This window comes from Suricata suricatta, chromosome 1 (genome assembly GCF_006229205.1).
Source record: "Suricata suricatta isolate VVHF042 chromosome 1, meerkat_22Aug2017_6uvM2_HiC, whole genome shotgun sequence".
NCBI lineage: Eukaryota > Metazoa > Chordata > Mammalia > Carnivora > Herpestidae > Suricata > Suricata suricatta.
Window position 1 is genome coordinate 138,167,272 of NC_043700.1, and position 7,296 is coordinate 138,174,567.

Here is a 7,296-nt window from a genome sequence, read left to right on the forward strand (position 1 = left end):
TCAGTACAGTGATGTCATTCGTGGTTAGACACAGAGTGGCAAAAAAATTGAGTCATTCAAGGTCCATGTTCCCAGCTAGGTCAAAGAAGGCAACACTGCCTTCTTGTTTCAGCTTTCATACTGTGTAACCAAATGTCCTCTACATGTACTATTTAGTGCCATGTTTTTTCTCATTTTTGTGCTTTCTGTTGGTGATTTTGCTATTTAAAATGGCCTCCAGGTGTTGTCATACTGAAGTTCTGTCTAGGGGCGCCTGGGTGGCTCAGTTGGTTAAGCATCTGACTTTTGCTCAGGTCATGATCTTGTAGTTCATGAGGTCGAGCCCTGCGTCAGGCTCTCTGCTGTTGGACGAGCCTGTTTCAGATCCTCTTGTCTCCTTCTCTCTCTGCCCCTTCCCCCCCCCCCCCGCCATGTGCTCATGGGCGTCCTTGCTCTCTCTCTCCCTCCCCTCCCTCAAAAATAAATAAGCATTTGAAACAAATCAGTTGGTTTTCCCAAGTGTAAGAATGCTGTGATATTCCTTAAGGAGAAAATACCTACATTAAACAAACTTCATTCAGGCATGAATTATGGTGCTGTTGGCCATGAGTTTACTGTTAATGAATCAGCAATATATTGTATTTAGGAGTTGACAAAAATGTGACAAGAGGCTTGTGGGAACATAACCCTGTTTATTCTCTAGGTGCAATGGTTTAGTGTTCACTAGTTCAGTGTTTGTGGTAACTTTGTAAAATATAACAAGAATTGATTCTTTGTAATTTGTGCCATCAAGGAAGCAGAGGCAGAAATGGGTATGCTGGTTGTATTCTAGCAAAAAGAGGAAAGGGGGTTTGAGATACTGGAACAAGTTGACTCTTGCCATGTGTGTCATTGTGTACGGCCACAGAGGTTTTTCTCCTAATGGGATGAAGGAATTCAGTCCTCCTTCCCCATCTTCCTCCAAGAAGTTTGTCACTTTCCGAAAGTAAGAAGCGAATAATGGAACCCCCTTTTCCAGTAGGTGAATCTGCTTTCATGAGCGTGCTTTTTTGTTGTTACTCTGATTTCCTCTTAATTTCTAAATGTATACTTATATCTTTTTTCAAACAGATAGTGTACCTGATTTCCTGTTGCTGTCCCATTTTCAAACTTCTTGAGTTTCTTTTAAGATGTATGTAAGTTTATTTGAGAATATTTCTTCCAGATCTCAAAATAATTTTGCTAGGAAATTAGCTGGGATCTTGGAAAATAGGCATGAATAAAGAAAAACTATACATTATGAATGGAGTTGAATTGGTCATCTGACTTCAGACTGGTAAATATTTCGTTTCTTTTTTTTTTTTTTTTAATTTTTTTTTTAATGTTTTATTTATTTTGGATACAGACAGAGACAGAGCATGAGAAGGGGAGGGGCAGAGTGAGAAGGAGACACAGAACCAGAAGCAGGCTCCAGGCTCTGAGCTAGCTGTCAGCACAGAGCCTGACGTGGGGCTCGAACCCACGAACGTGAGATCTGACCTGAGCTGAAGTCGGAAGCTTAACCGACTGAGCCACCCAGGTGCCCCTCTCATTTCTTTCTTCAGGGAGAGTTGATAGTAAACAGCAAGTCCTGTTTCAGGATATTTGGTCTGTAGTCTTTGATCTTACTTCCCCGGCAGTGTGTCATAGTCTGGGGTGCTTCCAGAGCCAGAGGTCAGAGGAGGTGGGGACTGGGGCAGACAGGACACACCAGCTGCGAAGATCCCTTGACACCTTCCTGGCGGATCCTTCTCTGTCCTCTGCTGCTGAGGGACTGGCAGAGCTCTGTCCTGGACACTGTGGAGTTCAGGAGATCTTTCTGTCCTTTCAGATGGAGACCATAATCTATGCCTGTGTTATCCTTCCTTATTTCTGAAAGGAAGTCTTTGTTTGTTGTTTGTTTCAGGTGAGCCATGTTTTTTCTGTAGACCAGATTCACTTTTTTTCTGGGTTGACTCAGCCCAAGAGTTAGGAAAGGAGTCCTGGATCAGTTTATGTTCTACCATGATGATATTGGAGCTCAAAAGTATGTTAGGAGATGGAACTGGCATACCCGAATAACTGAATCAGTTCTCCCTGGAACCTTTGTGAGAGAAAACTTGAACAGTCCTATCTTAGCCAGATGACTTAGGTGAGAAGAGGAGAAAGGCACAATCTTCGATTGCCACCTTCACAGATAACCCAGGAGAGGGTGGAGAGCAAGCCTTTCTAGGCACCTTTAAAGGCACTCACGAGCTAAAGACCAAACCTTCCCATCTCAGGTACAGCTAGTTCTAGACTATATTGGGGAAAGCGGAAAAAATGAGGGCCCACATGAACCTTAGTCATTTTCTCTTGTGCACTTATGCTTCATTCATTCCATGTGTGTTCCTGGGTTTCTCCTCAGGATCCCAAGAATCACTTTTTATTTTTTTTGAGACTTTTACATTATTTCATTACCAGAGTAAGCCCTGAAAGCAGTAGAAACTCAGATCCTAGAAAAAAATTAAAGCATGTAATTTGTTTTTCTCCTGGGATGATAGTGAAGTTGCCACAGAATGCAAAATTTAAAATACCAAGTATGATTTATAAATCCACACAAGAATTTAGGTTTCTGTATTAAAGCTAAATATGCAGATATGATCTAAAACATGAGACCGTAGCTACAACACATCATCATTACCAACACTTGCCTCTTTTTGTAAGCTGATTCTACCAGAACACAGGTTATCTGGAAATGCTACGAATCTACAAATTCTCTGAATGAACCGTATGAATATATTAAAAGTTGTAATAACTGATATTTTCTAAATATTTAGATTTTCTTTTCATATACTGTATTTTATGAAATCAGTATTAAGCCTTGGGACATTTGAATGTGTGTCGTAGTAAAAACAGATATTTCTGAAATTTTTGGACTTCTGTGTTTAAACAAGTAAAATAAGAATTTATATATATTCATATATATTTTTAATATATTCATATATAAATACGAATTTTCATTTATGAACATTTCCGGCAAAACCTAAAGACTTTGGGGGCACATGAGTGACACAGTCGGCTGAGCGTCTGACCTCAGCTCAGATTGTGATCTCTCGGTTCATGAATTCGAGGCCCAGCTCAGACTGGAGCCTGTTTTGGATTCTGTGTCTCCTTCTGTCTCTCTCCTTCCCTATTCACACTCTGTCTCTCTCAAAAACAAATAAATATTTAAAAAGTTGAAGAACACCCCTAAAGACCATGAATTTACATGTATCCTTTGCTAATTATATGAATTAACCAATGTACCCAGTATCTCTCAAAATCTTATGAAAAAATGAAACACTGGTACTGGTGTCAAGCTAGTGCTGATTGGGGGCATCCTTTATTTTTTGTCAGGTGTTGTTTTTTTCATAATGTTGATCAGATTATTTATGTAATTCTTTTATTAAGGTGCTTCTGTACCCATATGTATATTTTTAAATTTTAATTTGAGTATAATTAACATGCAGTGTTCTATTGGTTTCAGGCATACAGTATAGTGATTGAGCAGTTCTGTACATTTTTCAGTACTCTGCATTACAAATGTACTCTGAATCCAATTGGGGGAAACCTTCAAACTTGTAAACCTTAGCATGATAATATATAACATTAAGTTGGTATATGTATCTTCTGTATTATAAGATTTATGATATTGTAGCTTGCAAAAAGCAAAATAAGTTTAAAAAGCTTGAAAGATCAGGATAGTACTTAACAAATTTTTAAAATAATGACAGTATATAAAAGTACATTGGTTTTAATATTGCTAGAAATTAAATGATGGGTGAAGAATTAGCTTATTCAGCCAGAGAGTATGCATATGAATCATGTATTTATAATATATTCAGTCCTTAGAGAAGGTAAGCAGATCATAGAATTGTGAAAGAAGATTGTTGTGCAGAATTCTAGAGACAGAGGATTTGAGTATTTTATATCACCTCAAAGTACAGTAGACTTTGCTCTGGCAGGTGATAGCCACAAAAGGAAGCCGCCTTGTCAGAGCTTTGAATTATCGGTGGCTGGAATGCCAACAAACAAAGCAAACTGAGTGAATGAACCAAACCTCATCAGATAAGGACGGACATTGCCACAGTGAGGCAATGGTGACAGAACATTAGTGGGATATAGGCTAAAAACAGAAGGAATGATGAGAAAATCTTCATTTAGTAATTGTATTACTCAATATTGCATTGTTATTTTGGAACTCTTATTAGGTAAAATATGTAATGTCTATAGGTGTCTTCAGTTTTCTTTGGATACTGTAACATATTTCTTTATGGTGCTTATGCAACCAACAGGAAGATGTTATTGACTCTCCATATTTGTTGGAGATTTGTTTTAAAAATTTATAAGTGAAGTATAGTTGACTTACAGTATCATATTCGTTTCATGATATTGCAGCACCGTGGAGATACGTAAGATAAATGTTTTCAAATTTTTCTTTAAAAACTTTTTTTTAATAGCTTCAGGGATTACTCCTGAGAAAGAAACTGGTCCCACAAGGAGGGTCCTGCCTCCCTGTGGTTCTCCACCACCATACTCAGAAAGCCTAGCCTCCATATCTGACCTAAGACCTTCCACAATCTCAACTGGGAACCATATATAAAAGCATTTTGATCCTGGTTGATTCCCATCCATAGGAACCGTAAGACCTGGCCAGTACCACAAGGGGAAAAACGTTACCAGCTGAGCAATGGCAGCAAACTTCCCACATATCAACTAAACCAAGAAAGTGCTTTCATACAGAGGCCTTGCCTAGTTCTTAGAGCTGTAACTTTTTGCTCTTCTGTAACTTGAACATGAGGGAGAGCCTGATAACAATTGTCCCAAAGGAATTGCAGAGAGAACCCAGGCCCTTTGTGTTCTACCAGACTGCCTTCTTGAATGCCCTGTGTTTTGGTAAGTTTTACAAAGTAGTCTTACCTTTAATTACCTAGTCCTATACTGCTGGTTTTGTTTAATAAAACAAGGACTTAAGGGTGTTTGGGAACAAAAGCATTGATGGAAAGACCTGAAATAAAACAGAAAGTACTCCTAGGAAACATCACTTCTGAGTTATTCAGTCTAAGGTAACGAGACATTTCTATCCCAGAAAGTCTCTGCTAGACTCCAGAGGGCCAAAAATGTCATGAAAAAGAGGCCTCTGGGGCAAGTGCCCACTTTCTGTCTTTTCCATTTTGGGGAACGATCACAGGCACGCTTCTCTCCCTTTGCATCCCTGATAAGGTGATTCACATTTGTTTTGCCTTGGTTGGGAAAGCAGCACAGTATTTAATTTAGTCTTGATTTTTGTCTTCTGGCTAAATTGTAGCTCTCCAGGGAAACTTAAAAATGCATTATGAGATACACCTAACTCTATTCCTTTCATTGCAGATGCATTTCTGCTTGTTCCAAACATAGTACAAATAATTTGAGGAGTTTCTTCTAATTATAACCTTAAGCCTCCTGGATCTTCTGTGAGTGATGGATGCTTCTGAGGGTAAGGAGTATTAAAAATATAAATTCTGTGTCTATGAGAGAACGAACAGCTTCATATTCCATGCTATTTGAAATTTATCCTGTGTGTTGCTGTAGGTTAGAAACTCTGATAAAGTTGTATTATAGAAGCTTCAGTTGTGCTTGACTTTTCTAATAAAGTGTCTGTTTAGCTATGTCCAGCCTGATGGATGTCATGTATTCTCCAGAATTTTCCTTCTCATCTAGGCTTCCTTTGTCTTAACTAAGCCTCCCACTGTACCTCTACTCTCCCAAACTGCTCTGTTCTCACGTCCATTGTACAGTAAACAAAATTCCCCTTGCAACTCAGGATGATGGAAGGTGAAGGACCTTTAATTTGTATTCATATAGATCATTATTTCCCTACTCATATGTAAAAATAACTTTCTTTTTAAACGCCGACTACATCTACCACCACCTACCCTTATTTCTGGTGTCTTTGGGCCTCGTGGCCACTCCTCTCACTTACTGGCTTCCTCTCTATCTTCAGGGCTGCCATCACACTGGATGACTTCTATAGCTAAGTGGAGATCTTGTTAGACTGGGCAGTTTGTCAGGTTTCTAACAGGATACCTGGAGGTCAGTAATGAAGTCATGGCCAGCTATCAGGAAGGTCAGAGGCCTGTGCTGGCAGCATCCCCACAAGAAGCAGGATCAGACCAGACAGGCCCAAGATAGCAGATGCCATGAAAGGAAACCCTTGCACAAATCAGGAAGAAAAAGCTCAGAAACCCTGCTTTCCCACAACTACCCAAGTAATAAATATTCTGCTGCCTAGTTAATTACCAATAAAAGACAGAAACCCAACTGCCAGGGTAGAAGTTCCCTCGCTGGCTAGCTTAACCTCTCGTCTCTCTTTTACTGTGTCCCTCCCTTCCCCCCTTTCCCTCCATTGAGCTCACCTGTCTCATATCTCAAGAGTGTACTTTTCACTTGAGTGAACTTTCCTGCTATGTTACTCATCTGCTATGCTGTGTGTCTGTCCTTGATTTCATTCTTGTGACAAGAACAAGAACCTTCGGCAACTCCTTCGGGTCTGGCTGGGTTGAGGCTCCAGGACCCAGGGACTCCCCAGTTCACCTGGCAACAGTCTTACCTGACAACTTGCTCACCCAGTTGTTTCACCTGCTACCTTCGATATGTTCGAAGGTCCTTTCCAGTTTTCAGGACTAAGTATTTCACCAGGTAATGACAACACATACTCTGCAGCCCATAGATTATTTTATCTGGGTTGTTTATATAGCCCAAGCAGGGCCATCAAATCTCTAGTAAATTTAAGAGATATGAAGACATCAGATCAATTGGGTAATTGGATCATGCTAGACCAGCTATCACACTAGTGCAAACGCACAGGCATGCTACAGCTAAGACGTTGCATAGAAGACAAGGGTAGCAGAGAAAGCTTACTAAGAAGAGACAAAATAACACCATCTTGCAAAAATAGCTGAGACCAATCCCAGTCTCTACCCCCATAAGACATAGAGTGAGTGGCCAAAATTTCAAAATTTGAATTTGCAGCCATGTATTACTTTTTATTGTTGCTGTAGCAAATTACCATAAACTTAGTAACTTAAAACCACACAAACATTATCTTACATGTTCTAGAGGTCAGATGTCTGAAACTGGTTCCACGGGGCTGTGTTCCTTCTAGAAACTGTAGGTGAGAATCTGTTTCTTAGGTTTTCCATCTTTTAAAGGTTCCAGCTTATGAGCTGCCTCACTCTGTCCTCTCTCGATTGTTGCGTCCCCTTTCACTCTCACCTTCCTGACCCTCTCTTATAAGGGCCCTTGTGATTATATTTGGCC